The sequence below is a fragment of the Tachypleus tridentatus genome, chromosome 1 (genome assembly GCF_004210375.1).
Source record: "Tachypleus tridentatus isolate NWPU-2018 chromosome 1, ASM421037v1, whole genome shotgun sequence".
In the NCBI taxonomy this organism is placed as follows: domain Eukaryota; kingdom Metazoa; phylum Arthropoda; class Merostomata; order Xiphosura; family Limulidae; genus Tachypleus; species Tachypleus tridentatus.
The window spans coordinates 123,678,674-123,703,429 of NC_134825.1; the positions used below are offsets into that span (position 1 = coordinate 123,678,674).

The 24,756-nt window shown below is 31.8% G+C and overlaps 1 protein-coding gene across 2 annotated transcripts in view; it reads right to left on the bottom strand.

The window, feature by feature from the left end:
• The window catches only part of LOC143222593 (latrophilin Cirl-like), a 91,474-nt gene extending 82,221 nt beyond the window's left edge, over window positions 1–9,253 (bottom strand). For both annotated transcript variants that reach the window (XM_076449300.1, XM_076449291.1), the window contains exon 1: window positions 8,750–9,253. The gene's annotated coding sequence lies outside the window, so the exon portion shown is untranslated. The remainder of the gene's footprint in view (window positions 1–8,749) is intronic.
• Between the last annotated feature and the right edge of the window lie 15,503 nt (window positions 9,254–24,756).

Genomic DNA, 24,756 nt, shown 5'->3' on the forward strand with positions numbered 1-24,756 from the left:
TGAGAAACACTAAACTAGTCAACAGCGCCGTGTTGCTGTTGTTCTTGTAGTATATTATACTAACTACAACAGCTCTACTTACTAACTGTAATATAGCTTATTTTCACTTGTTGTTGTCAGTTTCACAATATCCTTGGCAGTCTAGAATTACCTACCATCCACCCCCGTGGGCGATTGAAATCTTCCAGAAATAGAAGTATAACTGTTTATCATAAAAATATGCAACATGGTTCTAAAGTTCGATCCTCTTTTTAAAGTGAATTTTCTTTTGTTAAGTAGATCCTTTAGAGATTGGCAAGAAAAATATTCTAATAATCATAACAAACAGCAATATATTTCACGCGAGTTCATTATATCTCTCTACTAAAAACAAAAGTTTAACAAGGAATCATTTTTGAGAATGTAAAATAAAATACTTTTACACATTTAAAAGATATTATTTGACATCACAAGTTTTGTACACGTTGTATGATTTCAGCTCATACCTTGTTTGGTCACCAACGTTAGATACATTTGTTAATTAATCCTTAATTCAGGTGGTCTACTACCAAGTATATCTATTGTTCTCTAGTTCTCAATACCTGAACTCGTCTACAATACATTTCCTAATGTCTCTAAACCAAATTGGTCTCTGCCTGTCTCTTGCTCTTCTTCCTTCCATTTTACCCGCCCACATTTCTGCAAACCCTTCCCTCAGACCTAATTAAATGTCCAAAGTAGCGTATCTTTACTTCCATACGTTTAACTCCATCAACTGTCTTTTGTCTTTCCAAAACTCCCTCATTAGTTTTTTCCATGTAGCTTATCTTCATCATTCGTCTCTCACACAACATTTTAAGTGTCTTCAACTGTCGTTTTTTTTTTTTAAGGAAGACAGAGATCTACGTTTTCACGATACGTGACACTTAAATACCTTGTTCACGTCAACATTTATTCCGTATGAAGATGTATTTTTGTTTCATTACTCTCTTACATTTTACTTGTTCTCCACACTTAGTGTCGTTATTAATATTTGTCTCTAAAAAGCAAACTCCTTACTTGTTACATTCTACTTTCATTTAAATCTGAGAATTTCCTCAGATTGTAAAAGTAACATTATCTTAGTCTTGTAATATTTGTTCCAACTCTATAGTAATTCCGTTTACCATCAAACCTATCAAATAACTATTTAACCCCTTCGCCTGACTCGTCCAGTACTGTACCATCATAGTATCTATTATTAGATAGCCTATTTTGTCAACAGTTGTTCCTTCTGTATCAATAATTACATTTCTCTAATCAACCACGCTAATAATGTTCAGTCTCATTCTCTAGCGGCCCGACATGGTCAGGTGGCTAGGGTGCTTGACTCGTAATCTGAGAATCGTAGGTTCGAATCCCCATCAGACCAAACATGCTCACCCTTTCAGTCGTGAGGGCGTTATAAAATCACAGTCAATCCCACTATACGTTAGTAAAAGAGTTGTCCAAGTGTTGGCGGTGGGTGGTGATGACTAGCTACTTTCTCTCTAGTTTATACTGGTAAATTAGGGACGGCTAACGTAGAAAGTCCTCGTGTTGCTTTCCGGAAATAAAAAAACAAAGAAACTTAATCTACAATTTTGCCTTCCATACTATATCGTCAGCTAGTAACTTTACTTAAATTTCAAAAGAAATAAGTAGTCCAATAGGTTAACGGTCAAATAATACAATTTTGAATTCGTCTTGGAATATGAGCATTAATAATTTATACATATCTAAACGGCTGAGAAGCTTAAAATTATGTCTGAAGATGATTCATCACATGTTTGTTTTAGAAATAGAAAAGAAAAATACTCTAGTAAAATTATTGTTTTTACAAACACAAAAAGTCACGTGTTTCTAATGAGTAAACATGTTTTTATTTAAAATTCCCTCTGTGAATGTATATCAAGTATGTCTTTAAACATGACATCCTGAACAATAATTTTTACTTTTACACTTATATTTTGTAATTTATTTTTGTTTTTGATGTGAGTTTTTGGTGCTTTTCATTGTTTTTTGTTTGATAGAAATTTCTTTGTGCCTCACAGATATGAGGTTAACACAATACTAGATGAATGTAACTGACGATTTTCTGGTCCAGGAGCTAAACCATATGATCTATTTGTATGTCACAATGAGTTAATTAAATATTTCAGTAACTTTTAACGCACATTAGCGATATTTTAAAATAAAAATTAAGTAGAAAACTTTATAGTGGATGAGCTCAGCCTTCTAATTCAGTTAATAATTGAAATAACATTATTTTGTTTCTGCTCCAAAAACATCATGTATACTTAACTAGCTTTCTTTCATTAGGCTCAGTTCAGTCATCTTTATGAGCTTCAGTACAATCGTTACTAATCGTTTTGACCAATTGAACTCTTATCATAATTGATATAATGTTTGTTGAGTGAAAATGTCGTCTGTGCATACATAAATGTAGCTTTATTTAGAAATTTTGTCTAGCGGCATAGTAGCTTTTGGATAATCTCTAATGTTACTTACTTTACAGTCTTTGCCTGGAATCATGGTAATAAAGTATCATTACTTCCCGAAAGGAGGTGGAAACGAACTGGTGAGGCCACTTGTTTTAACCACTTACACCATCTTATAGTGTTGTGTTGTCTGTCAGTCATTCAGTCAGTATACATTAAAATGATGTCTCATAAAGAACGCTAACGTACAATTTGTACTGTCGTGAAGTCAGTAAAACATGCGCATGCCATGAATCACAAGAAGAGTTATGCACTATGTTGCCTATAACACAGCAGAGCACACAAAACCAATAATAAAAATATTTGTTATTCTTAATTTTTTTCTATAAACAGAACACTTTCGGGAGTCCTAAGAGAGTACACCTAGTACACACATTTGTGCGCGCGCATCATTCATACAGATTAGATAAACAAACTTAATCTAAGTTTTATTCTCTCTCTTACTTTTGCATGTAGAAACACACATGAAGGATCAATTGTTTAGAACAGGGATATTAAAACTAAGCTGTTTCCACCCTTGTGTATAAGATTGGGTTAATTGTTTCGAAAAGAATTATTCAGAGGTCGCTTATTTAGTGTATTTTGCATACAACTGCATCTTTAGTCCTACACACGGACTATCAGTTTCAGAAAATAATGAAAGCCTAGCAATTCTAGTCACAAAATTCTCTCGTATAAATATTTTGTAAGCTGTTATTATGTATGATGTCATAATGGCTATTTGAGTTAGATATAACAAAGACACATCTGTTTCTTGAAGTTTATCCAATTAAAAAACAACAATATCAGACAGGCAAATTGGCATAATTACCCAACTAGACAGGAAGCAGTGTCAAGTAAACAATGTCCTTTTAGTTTACTTGTGGATACAACAACGGGTGGGAACAGCATTTAACGTATATATTTCAAAATTACTCGTATTTGTTATGAGATTTACAACTTTAACAAAGAAAATCACTGCGACATAAAAACACTTGACATTGTTTAAAAATTATAATTTTAAATCCTCGTAACATTAAAGCCAGTGAATACATATATATATATCTTGAAGGCGAATTTATTTCCAAAAGAAAAAGTCGTTTTGAAAATGATTTTCAAGTTTGTACATGTTTCGCATCTATAATAATATTCAGCATAATGAACACCATGAAAGCATTTTTTAGCCAGAATGTATATATTTTAGCAATTATATATGTGTGTACTTTTAAAAACACACAAGCCTCTAATCAAAATGAGGTTTATTCGTTATTTTTAATTCCTTGCTCAAGTTAAGCGTTCAACTTCAAAGTCACGCAATCAGTGTATGTACCTTGTAATTGTAAAAAACACGTAGAAAATGAGCAGGTATGTACCTTGCCAGGATAAAAACAGGCGCACAGTGAGTACTTATATATATACACCTTTTCAGTGAAAAAACACCTAAGCATTGAACAGGTATGCACCTTATCGAGGTAACCTGTATGTATGTTTTCTTATAGCAAAGCCTGTCGGGCTATATGCTTTTAGTCCTGTCGGGCTAAAAAGATGTAAGCGATGAATGCGTTAAAAATCTGATAAGCTTTTCTTTTATTTTTCATTGTTCGCTAAAATGTCATCAGATGTATCATTTGTAAGCGTGTTAACATTTTTATACTAAATACTTATACTACAAAAAGGCAAGCCATCAAATTATTTTTATAGATATTGTGAAAAAAAAATGTGTACAAAACGTATTCAATATGAGAAATAAATTATTTTTTACACATTTAAGAGATATTTTAATTTAACTCTGGGTCACACTGGATTACATGCGGAGAGAACAGAGATTTTCATATATATATACATTTTAATGGTTAAAATGCCCTTCATTAGGGTCCAGTTTTTTCGTGAAAAGGTTATATAGTGAAAAGGTTTCGGATTCAGATTAGGAGCAGAAAAAGGCACTGGTGTAACATTCATCCGGACATTTTAGGGTATAACAATTGCTGAGATATCTGTATTAGTTATAACAATGCAAACATAGCTTCAGTAGTGCTTAGAGTGCAAACTATAAACAGTTAATGAATGAAAGCGTATGATGTGCACGGTTTGCGCTTCATTCTTGAGTTCGTTGGCCCTCTCTTTATTGTTCCAACAGCTCAAGCTGCTGTGTGCTGTGAAAAAGGGGTGGAGAACATTCTGGTAGCACAACTTTCTGAGCAGTGAAAAACACTGAGAAAATACCTAAATTTTAGGGCCAACCATGATTTCCTCATAAAGTTACTTTTCACCCTGATAAAGAAGAGTTATTACGAGTCAACAACGGAATATTATCCGTCTCATTATCTCTAACTTGTTATTCTCCTCGAGAATCATAGCTCTTGAATTTCAATCTGAACATAAACTTCAAAGTCGTACTCGTCACTTTAACTCTTTACTGGCATCCGTGAAAGAGCTACAGACATTCTTTTCGATGAAAGAATCGATCTAGACGCTCTAAACGCCTTCTCAAACATTGTGTCGAACAGCCCGATATTAAGTGGATGCCTGAATAGAGGGTGAGGTTAACGTTTGGTACATTGTACGTAAGTAAACAGCATACATTCTGCATCTTGAAAAAATAAATTTGCACTAAAGCAAAATGTGTAAAGAGTTTTACCAATGTATCAGTTTTAGCTATTTGACTTGCAATTTATGAAACACTATCTGGCAACATGGATAGCAGAAAATGAAGGTTTAGTATATTTTTCATGTCCCAAGCTTAACATTCATAATTGGTATATTAAGTACAAAAGTATTTTCAACCTGTATTTATGCTCTACGCAAGAAAGAATTAACTATCGGTAGTTTTATGTGAGAACACGTATGAAGTAACAAACGCTTTATCTTCTGCTCACTTCTACCATCTTCAGCACAGAGTTTGTAACGAAGTGTAGAGTTTGGTAAAGTATGTGCGTGTTAAATCTACTGCACTAGGGCAATAAAATTTGCCACCAACTCACGTTTCAAAGCGCATACGGAAATTTTAAAACGTATAAAAGTTTTATCGTATCTGTCTTTCTTCTCTTAAATTTCGTACTCCAGATTTGTTTCGTGTTTAAGAACATTTGCAATAAGAATTGTGGTTGAAGTACGTTAGCGTATACAACCAGAACGTTTTACAAACTGAGATAACTACTTTTAGCTGCTTATTTATCGATTCAAAAATTATTATACATAGAATAACATGTCAATAATATCCGTAACATATCTCAACATGATTATAGTATAAACTTCGTTAAAAGGTCACCATCTGAGTGACGGTTTCTACAATGATTATTACATCATTTGCGCCGATCTAGTGCTTTATAATTAATTATTATTATGGAGTAAAAAATGTCGTAAACATGTTTAAAAGCAACTTTAATGGGAATACACTTTTACATCATGAAAAAATACTTTAATACTTTGATTAATTAGTTTAAATGCAAAACTGCAAAACAGACTATTTGCCCTGTGTTTACCTTAAGTACTCAAGTCAGTATTTTAGCGTTGAAAGTGTTATACCTTGCCGGTGAATCATCTGCGTATTTCTAACGTTGCTTAATTAAGTTTCTGATGAAGTTATTATTTTAGCGTAAAGTTACACAACGGGGCTTTCTGAACAGTATCACCTCAGAAAATCGAACCCCGGACTCTAGCATTTAAGTCCAAGAACTTACCGCTGACCCGACGGAAAGACAGTTAATTTAATGAAATAAATTTCGGATTATTTTAGAATCGTGGATGAAAAATGACTACAAACAATAACATTTTAAATTTATTTTCCCTAAATATATGATTAAAATACTCTGGAATTCAAAATATTCTTAAAACCCGGAGTTAGAATGTGTAAAGTGTGAAAGTACTTCAGAAAGTGGCAGAACGTTAGCGCTGAAATTAAAAATAAGAAGACTAATAATCAAACGATAAAAGGAAGATTCAATATGTATAATGGTAGGTTTACTATCAGGTTATAAATCACTGACTGTAGCCTAACAAAAACATATAAAATATGTATAATGGTAAATTTACCATCAGGTTATAAATTACTGACTGTAGCCTAACAAAAACATATAAAGTATGTATAATGGTAAATTTACCATCAGGTTATAAATTGCTGACTGTAGCTTAACAAAAACATATAAAATATGTATAATGGTAGATTTACTATCAGGTTATAAATCACTGACTGTAGCATAAGAAAAATGTTTAAAACCTGCCGTTGTTTAGCTCTCGACAGTAAAAGGGTACAAGAAAACGATGACACATTTCTCTAGTAAAGTAACAAGTAAACCCCCAAGTAACAAGTCTGAAAGTTTACATTGCCAGAAACCATGTTTTGATACTCGTAGTGGACACAGCACAGCTAACCTATTGTATGCTATTCAGCTTAAAAAAAAAAAGTAGATAAAACCCGAACACTTTCAACAAGTGTCCTTTATTTTGTCAGATTTAAAGTCAGCAACATTAAATATTTGGTCATGAAACACACTGTATTCAAAACAACCTGTTCAGATAGCATCAGCTATCCTTTTGTTGTTGTCTTTAGTATAGGTGTAATATCTCATTAGCAACTACTCTAGTCAAGGCTCATCTGTAAAATCTGCCATTCACACTCATTACATGATATACTTACAGTTTTAAACTGCTGTAGAGGAGAAGGTCGTTTGTGCTATGGCATACAAAAACCTCTTTTATGTCAAGTGTTATGCATATCAAAACCTTACTTTTCTCTTTACGGAGCTGAATATTACGCAGTTTCTTGGGATATATTTATTTTTACCTTAACACGAACATTATAATAACTTTTGAGAAAAAAAATAAATTTATTTTTTTGCTATAGTAATCGTAACGAAAGGAATATTATAAAGTGTAAGTTAACAAGGAAAATTAATATACGTATGTGGACGACGTAGTGTGTGTGTTTTTCATATAGCAAAGCCACATCAGACTACCTGCTGACTCCACCAAGGGGAATCGAACACCTGATTTTAGCGGTGTAAATCTGAAAATGTACCTCTGTACCTGCGGGGGATGGACGACGTAGTCTATGTCTTCAGCACAATTCGGGTAGGAAAGGCTACCTTATTTACATTAACCTTTCTCATTAAAGAATGTCAAAAAGAAATGGTTCGCAGTTGCTGTAATTTAGTGCTACTTTTAAAATAATTCAAAATATCAGACGGTCACTCACTATAATCAAGAGAAGGATAAATATACAGATAATATTTTATCATTTTACACGTCATTCTGAACTACAGAATTTACTTGTCTGGAAAATTATATTATCAATTCATCTATTTCATAATCTGACGGAATAAGACAATTATAGCTGCATTCATAATCTGACGGACTAAGACAATTATAGCTGCATGAGGATTTACCTCAAAATATTGAAATAATCCTAAACAAGTAAACAATGTTTATAAATTAATAAAAACATTTCCACAATGCCTTCTAATAAAATTGTTCTGCTCTTCCGTAGAAATAGTTTAGAGATGTTAAGAATTTATAAATGTTTTGATGTTCAAGGTTAAGAGACATTTCACATCATATCCATCATAGAGCATCATTCAAACCGGCTGAAGCAAAATAAAAACTGGATTTTATCAAAATCTATTTTGTCTATGTGAAAATTTCAAAACTGCTAGCAAAACGCACGAAATCACTAGTTTTAAAACAAGTTTATTGACTTTACTGAACGTATTATGTTTAGTCAATTGTCCCCAACAGAGGAAAATATCTTTTTAATTCATTTTTAGTTTCAGTTACATACGACCAAAAGATTCTTTGTTTGTGCATATTGACTACGAAACAAAGACGTCCAGAAGTTTTTACGCTAATTATCATTTAGATTTCTATTGTTTTCATTATTAAAATTGTGGTTTTGCGTCAGTCCGTAGAATCCTCGAAGGACACGCCTATTCTATAATGATACTGACTAATATAAACTTAAGCGTAGCTGCATTTTATGTCAGCTGTAATTTTATATAGTATCATAAAATGTCTAACAGTGATTTGCTTTACCGCCGTGCTCCTTCTTAAAGGTCGCTCGTAGGTCATACAAAGTGATTACAGTTTGACATTTAATGAGACATGTTGAATAAATAAAATAAAAGTCAAACGACCAAGGTAAATTACATTTTTATCAGTACGACATTATTTGTGCTTATTTTACTGCAAGTATATCGTTGCTTGGATATAAAAAATAGGAATATACAGTAATTGCTAATGAAAAAAAACAACAGAAATAATACTTTTTATTTACTTACCTTTAAAGAATTGATACAGCTAATATTCTACTGTATTAATTTTTCAACGTTTTCAGAACGATTACTTGGCCAACGATGTCGGAAAACGAGCTCCCTGACGACCGAATGGATTATCTTCATATATATGGATTGATTCGTCGTTGTATCTTTACGCGTTCCAGAGAAAGAATAAAAATTATATGAGTGAAATAAACGCCCCCTTGAAATAAGTTATTTATTTTAGATCCTTCTGCACTCCTTTTGCGCTATAATATCATATTCTTTTTTCTCTCTGTAAACTGACATAGAAGAAAGTGTGTGTTCAGTGACTACATGTGAATTGCTCAAATAAACAACACGCATCCGGGACGTCCTGTGAATATGCGTAAGACATTGTTTAAGCCAGTGGGCTCACGCAGGAAGGGCACCTACGAGACTAAAAATCAAGCAAGCCAACATTAAGTAGACACTAACCGCCTTCGCCCCGAGCAGGACTACGTACTGCCCACCACATCCTCAGTTACAAACTAGATGCTTACCTTGAGCAGTGACTGTCTTTTCACAGCGCCTAGAGCAATAGTTTGTGTCTGCGGTCGTTGGCCAGCCACGCGCATCAAACTCAAATAGGTGCTTATAGAGAATATAGCGCCATCTGACGAATAATAAATCTTTATTCCAGCAGGTGTGCTTCTTCAAGATCCGAGTTTATTGTGGAAAAACGTCTGAGATAGGTCTTAAACATTTATATCTATTCATAAAGTAACAACTGGAACTTCGTCCGCGACTGCGTACAAATAACCTCGCGGAGTTTAAATGTAAACCTCAATCTCAAATAACCTTCTGTTTAAATAGTTTCCACCTATTGAATTCCTACTGCGATGCGTTTTTAACTTCAGCGTATTAGGCACGACTCACTCCCCTTTAGCTGCATTCAGGTGTTAGTAATTTGTAGTACAAGATCGACCTATGCGCGTGAATGAAACTCCATGATAATAGACCAGACGACTCAATCACAGTCCCTAGTTCCCACAGTTGGATCACTACTCAAAAAGCTGGTCACATCGGTTGCTACGTTTCAGTGAATAGTAGTACAGACACATCCAAGTGCTAAAGGGAAGGAAACGGAGCACTGTTTGAAAGGAAGAGTATTGTTTTCCTTAAAAAGGAAGAAAGTATAACCATGCTTTTATAATATTAAAGGTTTACTACAGACATATTTTAGTAATATTACAATATTGCTAATATATTAGTACAATACCGAGCCGTTGTTGTTACCAAAATATTCTTCCAGGGAACTTTTCATTCAATATTCCTCTTTGTCGGATGGAGATAAGTAGAAAAAACTGTCTTAGTTTAGCTTTTATGTTAAGAATGAGTTTTTATGGTCTAAATGAAAATAAAACGTCTGTCATACAAAAGGATTGTTTTTTTTAACAAAATATTGTACTCGTGAAAATAATCTTTACTACAATACGTCTTGAGGTACAAGCATTTGTATGTATTTTATAATATTATGCTAAAATTTAAAATGAACGAAGTAAAACCATGTTTAGTTTTAAGTTGAAAACTTGCTTTATGTATTATATATACAACTCCACATCAGTTTGGTTTTATTCAATATTTAATTCCAGTGAAAAACTTGTGTAAAGAAAAAGTTAATATTATAATACTTCAGGGTATCTTGACGTAGTCGTTAGTGCACTCAAATTGCTGACTGTTAACCCCAGAATTGATGGTTCGTGATTTGTTTAATAATGGAGGTAAAGTCTCACAACTAGAAATGAGTATCTGATAACAGTTCTTATGATTATTACTATCGTTTGGTAAATAAATGCCTGTTTACAATATATGCTCAAATAATTATTTGGTGAAACTTATTTCTTTTTAATATTTTCTCAACTTTTCCTCAAAACCATCTAAGTAATGATTTTAATCTGTTTTTTATATGCGCTGAAAAGGTGATTATAATATTTAAACTTAAATAGTAATTAATCTTTCAGAATAAAACATACTCTAGACACTTAACACACTTCTTATCAAATGAAAACATTAATATTGGTTATAATTATTAATGCTTCTCTTCAACTACAGCTGTCACATCGCGAACTTACAAACGTTATTACAACCACAGGATCAGCAATATTACATTGTATGATATTGGTTGTTTCTTATTGCTTTTATCGCGTATTCTTCTAAAAAAAGACCTGTTATAAAGTGTGTTTAATATTGACATTTACTTTTCATTGATCAAAATATAATATTATACTTTCATAAAATCCAATTAAACACCAAAATGTTTGAAATTCCATTCACTGCAAGAAAGTACTGCTAAAGTGTAATGCAGAACTGTCTCGTCATTCCGCGAGTTATGTGGCTCAGGTTTGTACATGCCAGTATACATCTACTCGGTAGTTGAATACGACTTATTGTCTTATTATTGTGAGGTCGAGCGAGAATGATCCAGTGTGAAACGTTTTAATTTATTATTTGATCACAATACATTAGGTGTGGCTCTAAATTAGGTATCTTTAAGACTTAGTCAAGCTTCGAAACTCAGCACATTTTCTAATAATTAGTAGATAATACACACTATAAACCGGTAGGACTTTAAAATGCTTATTTATTTATCTTTCCATTTTAATGAGTTTCATAACTACTTAGATGTTTCACTTAGCTTATTTTGTGTCTATATACGGATCTCTAGTGGGGTCAAGATCCCCAGAAAACTTAGAAGTGGAAATTAGATAACGTACTGAAGATAAATCAACACGAATATGCTGACGAGTAAAGTTTCATTTCTGGAAAACTATTTGCCAGAATCCAGTAAACATGTACGGGGAATGACGCACAGGCGTTAACGTCCCTGCATCCCTGTAAACCAATCAAAATACATGCTATGTGTAACGCAGTGACCGACCTATGACAGAAGGATAAACTAGTAATAATATCTGAACACTAAAATTAGCTCAGATACCAACTTTAAAAGAAGTATATCTCACACTAACTTTTCAAAGTTCTTTTTATATTTAATATTTTAAATATGTTCACAAGCTTGTTTCTATAACACTATACGTGAGACTAATCAATAACGTAGCAATGCTAGGCTAAACTTCCAGCATAGCTCTATAAATAATTGATTTGTATTTGTTTTATAAGGTAGCACAATATTCTTCAAAATAACATTGCGAATATATTTCAAAATATATTGTTACGTAACAATATCACCATGTAACACGTATTTATAAGAATCGATGAGTGTAAGCAAAGGAGATTGTTATGTAATATGTCAAACACATATAAATATTGTATATTAGGTGCCGACAAGCCCTTTAGCTCACTTACCAGGAGTCATCAGTTTTCATGAGGTTTTATTATATTAAGCACGTGGATTGTAATTATTGTAAATTTATACAAGTCATTATAAAATTATATTTATAATTAAGGATTAATAACACAACATTGTTTAATCTATCTTATTTTAAGTATTATGTGAATTAACTTTACTATCATTCACAAGAACTAGCTAACCAGAACTTAGTGTTTTTCTTCGTTCATAAAAATTCTATAATCTTATATTTTTACAATAAAACAATATAAAGATGCAGTGAACATGTTAACTAATTTTGAAAGAAAGAAGACAAACAGAGCTCATATTCCATATACAAATCCTGGAAAATCATATACTATCAAGTTTATGTTATTACTCACCTTGAATCTTTTTTTTTTGTACATTTGTTTTTTTTTCTGATATTTGTGCAAAGATAAACAAAATGTATTTGCTTTAGCCATTCTTAATTTTGAAATGTCCACATCACACCAAACATGTTCACCTTTCAGCCGTGGGAGCATTATAATGTGATAGTCAATCCCACTATTCGTTGATAAAAGAGTAGCCCAATAGTTGGCGGGGAGTAGTGTTGACTGCCAACCTTTTTTTCTAGTCTTACACTGCCAAATTAGGGACGGCTAGCGCAAATAGTTCTCTTGTAACTTTTCGCAAATACAAAAACAAACAAACAATTTTGAACTGGTAGATAAAAGAGAACAAAACTAGGCAACATACCCACATACAAACTTTTGAACTACTACAATTAACTCGTGAGATTTGAACGAAACTGTTGTAACGCATATACGTCCTCAAAACAAAGAGTGCACATTTGCTGCAACAATATGCAAAACATGAACATTCGGACACACAGTCAGACCACGTAAGCAAAAACCAATATTTTGATAAATCTGTATTTAAAAAAATATGTCTGCTGGATTATTCATCTCCAATATAAATAAAACGTAAGTGAAAAGCAATTAAAAACACCATACAACTTTTAGAAATACATAAAATTCTCAATAACAAAAGAAAATTTACATTTTCCAGTACTAAATATAGTTAAATTAGCAGTGACATATAAACGATCATTTCTAAAATTACGAACCTCCTTGTAACTCACCGTATACAAAGAAACTGTAAGATATCACAATGAATTCAGTTTTCTGGAAGCTCGAACGTTGTAGTTTATCTTGTAATAATTAGTTCAAAATTCATAGAAACATTAATATAACATAGGTAATAACTTACTCAGTTCATATTTCTAAGGATTTCAGTTCATGTTTTGTTTTCAGGTCAAAGTTATAGCAGTAGCTTTTATTTTCTTAATAAACAGCTTCAATCCAAGATAGTTTCTAGATCATAATTTATTTAGATAGAAAAAATAAAATTATATAATTTGCCTCAAAAATAATTAAAAACCCAGTAACTTAACTTAATTGCTTTACATCTTGTGTGTGAGACATGCTTAACCTTACTTTGTCTGCGATCATAATTATAACAAGATTTAAAAATTCAAAATTTTAACGATTCAGCACTATCAGATATGTTAAATAAAATTAACTGGTAATGTATTAATAGGTTATTAAATCAAACAATTTATTTCGAGAATTTTTAGATTGTTTAAATTATATTTGTGTTATGAAAACTCTAGGGTGTTTTCAAACATTGTTGAACGATCTAGAATTTCACCTTAAACTATATAAATCAATGCGTCAAGAGGATTTTTTTTTATTATTTGTCAGCTACAGTTAGTGTGTTATAAGCCTTGGAATCTATAATTGTAATAGGCACTTATTAATCGGAAAACTGTAGAATTTGAACGGGAACATTTATATATTTTGAACGTTACAAATCGTTCAACTTCAATAAATTATCTTCGGAAATTAGTATTTCTAGAAGACATTAAATATATTTGTCAGTAAAAAGTCAGCTTACAAGCGATATAAGGCCAACCAAGCTAGCTAGCTTAAACGAGATGTAGCAATATCAACTCCGAATTAATTTGCTCGTCCTGGGCCTGGATCATCGATAAAATATTCAGTTTTTGACCGGGTAGAACACTCAGTGTAATTTGTAAGTTTTTAAAATTCTTGTATAAACCAATATTTGTAATAGCCATTATTATTAAATTGTATTGTTATGTATTTATTACAATATATTTGTGTTAAGAAAGAAAATTCTGTTATCAATCTTGCTCGCAAGTATAACAAATTTCATACATATGAACATTTAATTAACTTTAAATTAAAATGTCCAGCTATTTGAAACCGTAATACGTAACGTACGTAACATAGTATATCGGAGACTCTTCCGAGATAAATTATAATACGTAACATTTTTCAAAACAAACTTTTAACTCTGTAAAACAACGTCCCAAGAATTAAAGTGACAAGTAGTGCGTAGCGTTTTATTCTGTGGGGTAATACGTATATCATGTTTTAAACGATATGAAAGCTAAGTCTATCGAGACTGCCGTATTTATCACATCTGGTAGATTGTCCAATAGAGAAAAGAAGGCAACATGATTGAGCTTATCACTCAGTTTTCAGTTGTAATTTACTAAGTTTTCATATAAGATATAAAGCCTTGAATTTCTTCATTTGAAGGTTAGATAGTTACACTATGTAAAACAAATTTTGTTCCTGGACAGTATGTGTTATTTCTTAATTGCTTATGTTGTAAAAGTACAGAAAATGGCCATTATTCCCTTCAAACTTTACTTTTGTGACTTGGATAATAAAATGTAGTAATTAACCTATTTTCTATGTAAAAACGGGCAAAATTGCACATTTTCATCTACATAAGGTCTGAATAAAACCACATATGAATCAAGTTTTACATGTATTTATACTAAAGTTATACAAAAATATTTAGAATTGAGTAGTTTTTCGAGATATGCGACTGTAACATAAATAGCTTTCACGTATCAGTCCCCAAATATACTTTTTCATCATGTTTTCGTTGTACGTCCCAAGTCACAAAAGTAAAATTTGAAGAGAAAAATAGGTCTTTTCCATATACTTTAGGTATAAGCAATTGGGAAACAATACTTTCTGCCCAGGAACCAGAAAAGTAAAATTTGTTACACAGTGTTATCTGTTTCAACGGAAGATTACCTCGTGTATCAGAAATATTACTTTTACTCTATGTTTAACGGCTGGTTTAAATGATTATTGTAAGATCCTTAAATTGAGGAGTATAATTTTAATGAAAAGTCACCAAACAATTAGTAAATATAAAAATTAAATTCGTTTATGCGATGGTTTTAAAATATTTTATTGCACGAAATGTTTCAGTTTATTCGAAATTAGTTCATCCTTCTAAATGATCTAAAAAAACAGTTATGTTCTTCAAGCTGAGTCGTCTAATATCAGTAGATATAGGTGGGTTTTAGCCGAAGAATAAAAGTAGTGGAACTAATTATGGTAATAACATTTGAATCTTCGAAACGGACAGTTCCATTTAATCATTTGCTAATAAAATAAACTCACGTTTTACTTAAGGATAATTTACAAAGCAATATAATAGTAACCAAACAAATATACAAAGATAGAAACTTCTTGTAGACTCTAACGTATTTAATGTTAATTAGGAACCGTTGTATCCGAGCTTTCCTAGAGGCATAAACCTTTATGGTGTAAGTTTCAGGTTTATGTTTTACATAATGTTTCTGTTTAATTTGTTTTCACATTAATTGTAGTAGGACTTGTACAAAAGTTTGCATTCCCTGAGCTTTAAACATATATATATTCTATATAGTTTGTTTTTAGTTGACTACAAAACTTCATATAGATTTCTGGCGTAAACATACAGCTGTGCTGTTGGAAGGGCTTGCAATGGAGAGAAATACAATAAAATGGCACATTTATGAAACTGATAGAATCCCTTATATTAGTAAACACATGATATCGTGTAGAAAGGTCTATTATTTGCTGGTTTGTTAAGATAATTAGTAACTAATGTTATAAAACAAGTAGTGAAATTATTTGGTTATTTTACTGGTTCTACAAAAAATAACATAAATCCTTTTAGTAACAAAATATTAATATGTTTTTACTGTGCAAGTTTTGAAACGTCACAAAATTCTAAAAAAATACTATCACAAAAAATCATTATTATGTTATCACGTTGACAGTTTCTGATCACCATTTCAGATCTAAGAGTGTTTTGCATATGGATTCCTATTGCTAAACATGTTATCTTTAGACTTTTAGTAATCTTATTACTCTATAAGTCTTAGTTTAGTAGAAAGTGTATCTGTTTATCTTGTTAAGTATCATACAACTGACTCAATGACTGTAATAATATTTCCGACAAATTCCAACATTGATTTACATCTAAAATGACAGACTAATATGTTTGGTTTAATTTGTACACCATAGTATGTGATATATTTATTGGGTAGTTAAAACACTGCTTGTTTAGGTAAGGTATTCTTTATGCAGTTTTTCGAAACCTTGATTATTTTCTTGATTATCATGTTGGATTTTTTTATCCTTTTATTTGGAAGTTCCATATTGCATGTATGATAAACTTTAGTTTATTACAACATCAAACACACTGTGACTTTAAGAAAGAGTGTTATGTTTAGCTGTTAGGGTCCAATTTTTAACACCTTTAACGTTATGAATACTTATCACTAACTGCTGATACACATCTAGTAAGATAATTCACACCTTGCAAACAAAACAGTGTCAAATTTATTTATTGAGATTTTAAGCATATGTTCCAAATAAATTCCGGCTAAAATATGTCTACACCATAATAATACCCCTGTCACCTTATGAAATTTAGACTTGTTCATTTCACCCAAGCAAAAAGTAGTAGAATTCATCGCTCAAAGTGTTGATTTTTCCATTGTTTTTTTACCCTACCTTTGACGCTCAAGGGTCTATCAGAAACAAAACATTCCATTCATGGCTGTAATGAGTGGCTCAAAGCCTGTAGTTCTCGATGAAATCCATCCCTCATTGGATGAACTTGCGTGAAATACGAATGTCTTTTTGACGTTCCAAGTGATGAGTTATGTGTCACATGTGGTTTTGTTAAACACACTTCAAAGGATGTGTGAGCTGAGTAGTGATTCGTCTTAGAAGGCTGTTAGATAACCCACATTGGCACATCTAGGGGTTCCCATTTTTTTGGCATAGAGTTCATAATGGATTTGGTTATGGATAAGTAGACTGATTTCAAATATCCATACATACAATAAGCAACATATCTTCTTTTCACGTAGCTGGTAGTAACATGGCTAATAACCATTGTTGTATATTGGGGTTTCATTCTCACCTTTCTAATGCACACCTAGTCCCAACTGCAAAAAGTATTTTTGCGACATTAGGGAAAAAAATCTTGAATCTCCTTATTCGACTGAAGATACGCTGGTTGCTAGTCCTGGAATTATAATGTACGCACCAGCAAATCTTTCACTAATCAGTGTAAAAGTATTGTACTATTTATACAAAAGGTATTACTTTAAAATAATACAATTTACATATTCATGTAAATGATAAAGTCTTAGATTGTTTTATCATAGTTCTGCTGTTAAGACCATGCATTTCTTAATGCATACATTCATGATTAAAAATATTTTTTTACATAATTATCTCGTTAGGGCTATATAGAACTAAGTAATCCCTGTACGCCTTTGATGTTTTACGTGTTTTTCAACAAGTTGTCTCGAAAACAACATAATGAAATAGGACGAAAACTGGTAAACATTCTCTCAATGACCCTACTTAGAAGTGATTAATTTTAGAGGGACAAAGGTCAAGGTCACAAAAATAAAAAAAATCCATATCTGTTAACATTGGATCGATTTTTCACACCATTTTTGTATTATAACTCAGTCAAAAATTAAAGGACTTTGATAAAACTTGGTGGACTTGTTTATAATATCACTCATCATTGTTTTTCCGAAAATGATTTGTGTTCGTTAATAAAGACAGATGCACTGACATATTTTCGCATTTTTTGAGAGCCAAAATGATCAACGCTGCGTGGCGGAGGTATGCTCTTTGCTGAGTGTCCCAGTGGTTTAGGTATGTGAATAAAGTTTTTATGACATTTCGTCGAACTTGTTACTCGATATTATACAGCAGATCAACTGTTTAATGATAGTATATATGTTTAAAGACTTATTTTGTTTTTCACCAAACATACTGTACTTATTACAAATGCTCTCGACATACATGTAGTAATCTCTAATCCAACTGTTTTCATGCTGTACACTTTATCACAAATGATTTCAAGAAACATATTGTACACTCTCTTACAAATGTTTTTTAAACAAATGTGCTGTACTATTACAAATGTTTTTTAAACAAATGTGCTGTACTATTACAAATGTTTTTATGTTTTAAAAGTAATTGTTAATTGCGTTTAACATATTAAATGAATAAAAGTGACCTTAAAGCTACCTTGGTTATCTGGTGTACCGAGAGTAAAGTAAAGGTGTTACCAAACAGTGACTGACTGCCTCTCTGATCACGATAGACGTATTGGAAGTACAATATATATGACTGTGCTTCACTCCTCTTAGAAACAAGCTGTAGCTCGAACAAAGACACATAAATCAGTTGTCACTAGTTCTACCTTTACGAAGCACACTCTCCAGCAAGTCATCTGCAGGTTGATCATAACCAGTTTTATTTTCTCTTCCTGTCGTTCTTGTTCTGCAGATTGAAACAAAGAAGTGACTGTTTGCAAACTGAATAATACATATATATGTATGCATATCTTATACGAGTTTGTTTATTTTTGCTGTCTGGCGTAGAGGTAACTTACCTTATTATATTAAAGTGAACTTTACGACTATAATCATTATAATAACTTTTTCAGGTAGAAAATATTAACATCAATCGGCGATATAGGTCTAATATAACTGGTACTGCTTTTAACATTCTTGCATGTTTCAATATTTCACGACAAAACACTTGTTTAGTAGCCCATAGTTCCCACTGTGTTACATGTATCACTAGCAATATAATTTATTTATTATTAAATGGTTTATGAAAATTGTTATTACGTAAAAGGTTAACATAGTCATTTTTTAAAATTCGAAAATTTTTGTAGAAAACAACTGGATCTATATACTAAATATGTGGCCAAACACGTTGCTTCACATTTACCTCGTACTCCTAATTGCAGATCATTTTCATACCTTTAATTGTAGCTGATTTTCACTTATTTAATAACGTAGTCTGATACTTTTCACTGACAATTTCCAGATTCACTGATACATGGACACTGCTGGATACATAAATGGACAGATAAAGATTGCTGAAGATTAACTGAAATTTGGACACTGATATATCTAAGTGCTTATATATGAACACTTCAATACATCTTGCGACTAACTGAAATATGAGTACTACCACGTATAAGCAGTCACACGTGAACACTTGACTACATTTGAGGATTATTTATCATCTAAGGAGTTACCAATAAACACTATCTAAGAACTGAGTCCTTAATACTTATATTGAAAAACCAAATATAAGTAATGTATCACAAATAAAATTGATACTTAAACATTTTTAAAAAAAAAATAAAGACCTATACATGAACTATACGACAAAGGAGAATGACCCATAGACAATTTACTTTACCTAATGACTGACATGACAATACTTTACTGTACATAAATACTGACATTTGAGCTCTACTATATCTGAGGGCTAATATCTCAATACCTTACCTAAGAAATCAGTCGTTAATACTTTACTGTGCTTATGTACTAACACATGATTACATTAGTAATATGTTAGGAGGCTGTAACATGAACACTATATTAACGTATGTTTAATTCATCTGAGCATTGGTTTTTGAACAATATGCAATAACGAAGGACTAATACATGGGATGGTATAAATTAACTGGTATTTACTATTATACTGAAACACTTTTATTTTAGGTAAGATCTAAAACTTTGACATTTCAATGTGACACAAACACATTAGCTTTCCATTTAAATCTTACTTAATAAATTTGCTAACGTATACAAGATGCTATGATTTCTCGGCCAATACCAGAAGATGAACAAAGGGATTTTCTTTATGTTTTTTTTTTTCTAAATACTCCCTGAGGAACTTTTAATATTATAACATGATGTACGTTTACCATATACATATATTTTTAGAGTCGTATAACATTTCTGTCAAAAGTCTTTCTCATAGAATGCAGCATGTCTCTTCTTCATAATCTCACACTCTACTTTGATTGACATTTTGGCAGCCTCCATTGTGTTTAGGTTTTTATAGAACGAATGCGGATTTCAAGAATCCCTTTAGAGGTTGGGTAAAAGCGTATTTTCTAATATATATCGTCAACTAAACTGGTAGATGTGAAAAGGAGAGTTGTTAACACATTATCTGCTTGCAACAGTTAAACTTGAAAAAGCTTAGTTGGGCTTAATACGGTCTATACAATAAATAAACTCTATAAAATTAGTTTGTTACTACGTCACTTGTGTTCTTCTATTAACTAAAACTTTTCAACTTTAGCTTTCTTCTCTTTTCTTCTTACTGCAATTAACATTTGAAATGAACAAAGTCGTTCGTTTAACACTGGAAAAATACATGTATAAAACACAAAGTTTCAACGTTCAATTCCTAAAAACTATAGCTTATAAAAATATCTTTTCACTATCAAGTTAAAATTAAAACGTCATTAAATGTAATTTTAAAATTAAAATTAAAATTGAAATATTTTAAATTTTAACGGTATAATTACTACTATAATATACGTACATTCCATAGAGTACAAGTGTCATTTTTTTTATTTGTGGATTTCTAACTTACTTTGCCATGTTACTGGTTCTTCAGATTTATCCAATTACTTTTAGTTAGGCTTCGATTTTATTGTCTTTTTAAAATTTGAAAACTAATGTTCTCTTATTTCATATTTTGGTTTTATTTAACCTATAAATTTCGCTTTTAGTTGTTTCGTGGTTTTTATAATTTTTATGGTGAAGAGTAAACTCTAATGATACAAAGCTGGTGTGATAAAATATATTTTGTGAAAAAAAGGGACTATTTTTTTCATACATCTATGAAGTGTGATCCCATGTAATACGTCAATTTCAATGGAAATTTTGCATTTAATTTACGAACATTAAATAAGGGAGGTTTCAATTTATATCAATAAAATCAAAATATATCATTCATCGAAACATATGCAAAATGCACTACAACTACAAATCAATTTCAAATCAACCAAAGATATTTTTTTAAAAGTTTGATAGCTTCATAAACAGTTAGATTATTCTATCTTGCTTGTTAAAACTAAAGAAGTAAACAAAGGTATTTAAAAATTGTTGGAGCCAAAGACAAGTTCAAGTGGATACTTAACAATATTTTAGTGGCAAGTAATGATAGATTATCATCTGGAGACATGATGAGAATCTATGTAAGACCCAGAGAAATCCTCAATCTGTCACGCCAGCAGATGGCGTTTGTACATTTCTGTAAGAGTCTCGTTGTCATACAAAATGGTCACGAACTCATTTAGGTCTTCTTTCCAATTACAATACCCTTCAAGACTGGGTATCCCTTGGGATCCATTCATTCTGAAAATCGGTGATTATGGGAAATACTACACAATGGATACAGACTTTGGCCGAAGAATAGACAAGCGCAGGAAGTTGCCAGCTAACCCTGTGAAACTGGAAACGTGGCCTATGGGATAAACACGGCAAAGAACAACCACCTACCCAGTTGAAAGAAATCAGATAATGTCTCAATATATATATATATGGGCAGTACTAGACGAATTTATTTTCTATAAAACATTACTGTAGTTTGTATGTTTTTCACTGAATGTGTTATAAGTATATCATTTTATTTAAATGTTTCAAAATTTCGTTTTTTTTTTCATAATTTTTATTAGTACATACAAATACAGCGTATTTAGTGCTTGGTGTTGATTTGTGAATCTGAAGATTCATGTTACATTGCTACTAAAACACTGTTAAATTTCAATCTTTCGTCAGACAAGTAGCTCAAGAGGCGACGGTGATGGTGTGAACTAGCTGCCTTCTATCAAGGCTATTCTTGAAATTCGGAACGAATATGTGCGAATGTTCCTTGGATAATTTTTCAAGAATGTTGTAAAACAAAGAAATAAAAGTTATTCTAGAAGTTTAATATTAAGTTCCTATTTTAAGTACACTGAAAGTGTATAAATTTTCATAAAACTGTTGGAAATGGACAACAAGATGAAACGCGTAAAATAATTTTTTGTGCTATAAATGTTGAAGAGAAACGCATATGAAAGAAATCCATCATCGAATAAAAGCTTTAAGTAGTTTACGAACAGCTGGTTGAGTCCAAGTATACCAACAGATAAACCATTAAAATAATGTTATAATTTAAAATATTAAATAGTTTGGTTTAAATTTCGCCCAAAGCTATACGAGGGTTATCTGCGCTAGCTGACTCTAATTTAGCAGTGTAAGACAAGAGAGAAGGCAGCTAGTCATTACCACTTACCGCCAACTCTTGGGCTACTCTTTTACCAACGAATAGTGGGATTGACCGTCACATTATAACACCCTCACGGCTGAAAGGGCCAACATGTTTGGTGTGATGGGGATTCGAACCCGCGACCGTTAGTTTACGAGTCGAGAGCCTTAACCACCTGGCCATGCCGGGTCTTATATTAAACGTATGAGCAAGTAAAATACTCAAAATTAGTTAAACTGATTTTACTTAATTTTGGATTTGAAGAGTGCATACTGGCAGATGCATGGACTGATATAATGAAACATATTTTTTTATGACTAAGCAATCTTTAAGCTAGGATATTTTTCTGCATGCAACAATGATTTTTGGTAGTCCAGATTATTATTCATTTTTCCAAACCTCCTTTGAGGATAACTAAGCCAGTATGTTTCAAGAAAGATTCACTGGGATAATTCAAAGATTAAGTGAGGCTTAGGAAACCACTTTATAAGAATAAAAACAATTAATAAATAGAAACATTAAATATTTTCTAAGTGATTAATGTTAGGCTTAAGGATTTGCAACGCGAAAATCTGGTGTTCGACTACACGTAATGGACAAAGTGCACGTAAACCATTTTGTAGCTTTGCACCAAGAAAACAACCACAATTATATTTCAGTTGTTTTAATTTTCAGGCACTGTTTACGTTTAGTGAATAATGTTACTGTTCTTGCACTCAGATATTGTTCACGCCCAAAATTCTAAACATGAGTTATACTTCTGGAGATCATTTACTCTAGAATAAACTCGCCAAATCACTGAATGAGACTAGGTGCTCTTATAATTTTAATTATTTTTAGAATAATGAACCTGGTGAAGTATCCTTTAACATGGTTTACTATAGAATAGTAGAATTTAAGACAAGTGAGTTGTTTCAATTTATATATTTATCTACTTTCAATAAAACATGAAATAATTAATGTTTAAATATTATTACTAACAACCAAAAAACATGTTTTAGTATTCCAAAACATACCAATACACAGTAAAAACTAATTATAAGAAACGTGAAGTGGTTTTACTTTTAATTTCTGAAGTAAATTTAGAAATGACACTTTTTTTTTTCATACGCTACCGTTTCTCTGCTAATATAACATTTTCTTCTATATTTCTTTGAGCAATCATATCTCGAGAAACCTATTTTTTTTCTTTTTACAAATAGTTATTACACGTGTGTGCTAAAACTTTAAATTAGTTCCCTAGATGTGCTTTCAATACAATAAATTATGGACTAAAGAACATCTTCGTTTGTCAAGGTTAGAAAGATAGTCATATATAATTGAAATGACAGTGTTTTGTGATCATTAAAACCCTCACGGCTTCAAAGGCGGCATTCCATAGGTTTTATGTTTTACAGATAATTTCAAGCCATCTATTTCCGAAGTCTTTAAGCTAAAAACGGTTGCCTTCAGGCACCTCACTTCCTAAAAGACTGCAATCTCTTACAACCAGATGAGGTTATAATTTTAAAGTATTGAAGTTTAAGAAAGAGATTTATTCAATAGATATTTCAAGGTAAAAAATATTTCTAGTTGCAAGAAACTGAGCAGTATAATGACCTCAAAAAGAAAATTGTCTCAACCTGATCTCTTGACCTTATTCGTAGCTTCGCTGATTGTTATCAAGTGTTAGTAAAAAATGTCTAATAGCAGTCTAAGTTTAGTTTCTTATTACATTAGAAAACAGTTACTTTGATAATGATAAATGAACATTTTTCGAAAGCTTGCATAATGTAATGAATCGTAAAATAATGTTTAATACTATTTCTCAATGAAGTTTTAAATAATATTTGTCGTTTTACATCGCAATGTACACTGCGTGGAATCATACAGTCCATAAACTTATCTCTGACTCACGAAGAGACCAAAACAATACCAGAAAAAAAATTTAAATGTGCAAAAATTATACTTTTTCTAGTGTTTTAGATGACCTGTTAAAATTGTTTTCAGACCCAGCATGGCAAGGTGGTTAAGGCACCCGACTCGTAATCCGAGGTTTGCCGGTTCGAATCCCCGTCACATCAAACACGTCCGCCCTTTCAGCCATACGGGCGTTATAATGTTAAGACAATTCTACTAATTTGTTTGTAAAAGAGTAGCCCAAGAGTTGACGGTGGGTAGTGATGACTAGCTGTCTTCTCTCTAGTTTTACGCTGCTAAATTATGGACGACTAGGGCAGATAGCCCTGGTGTAGCTT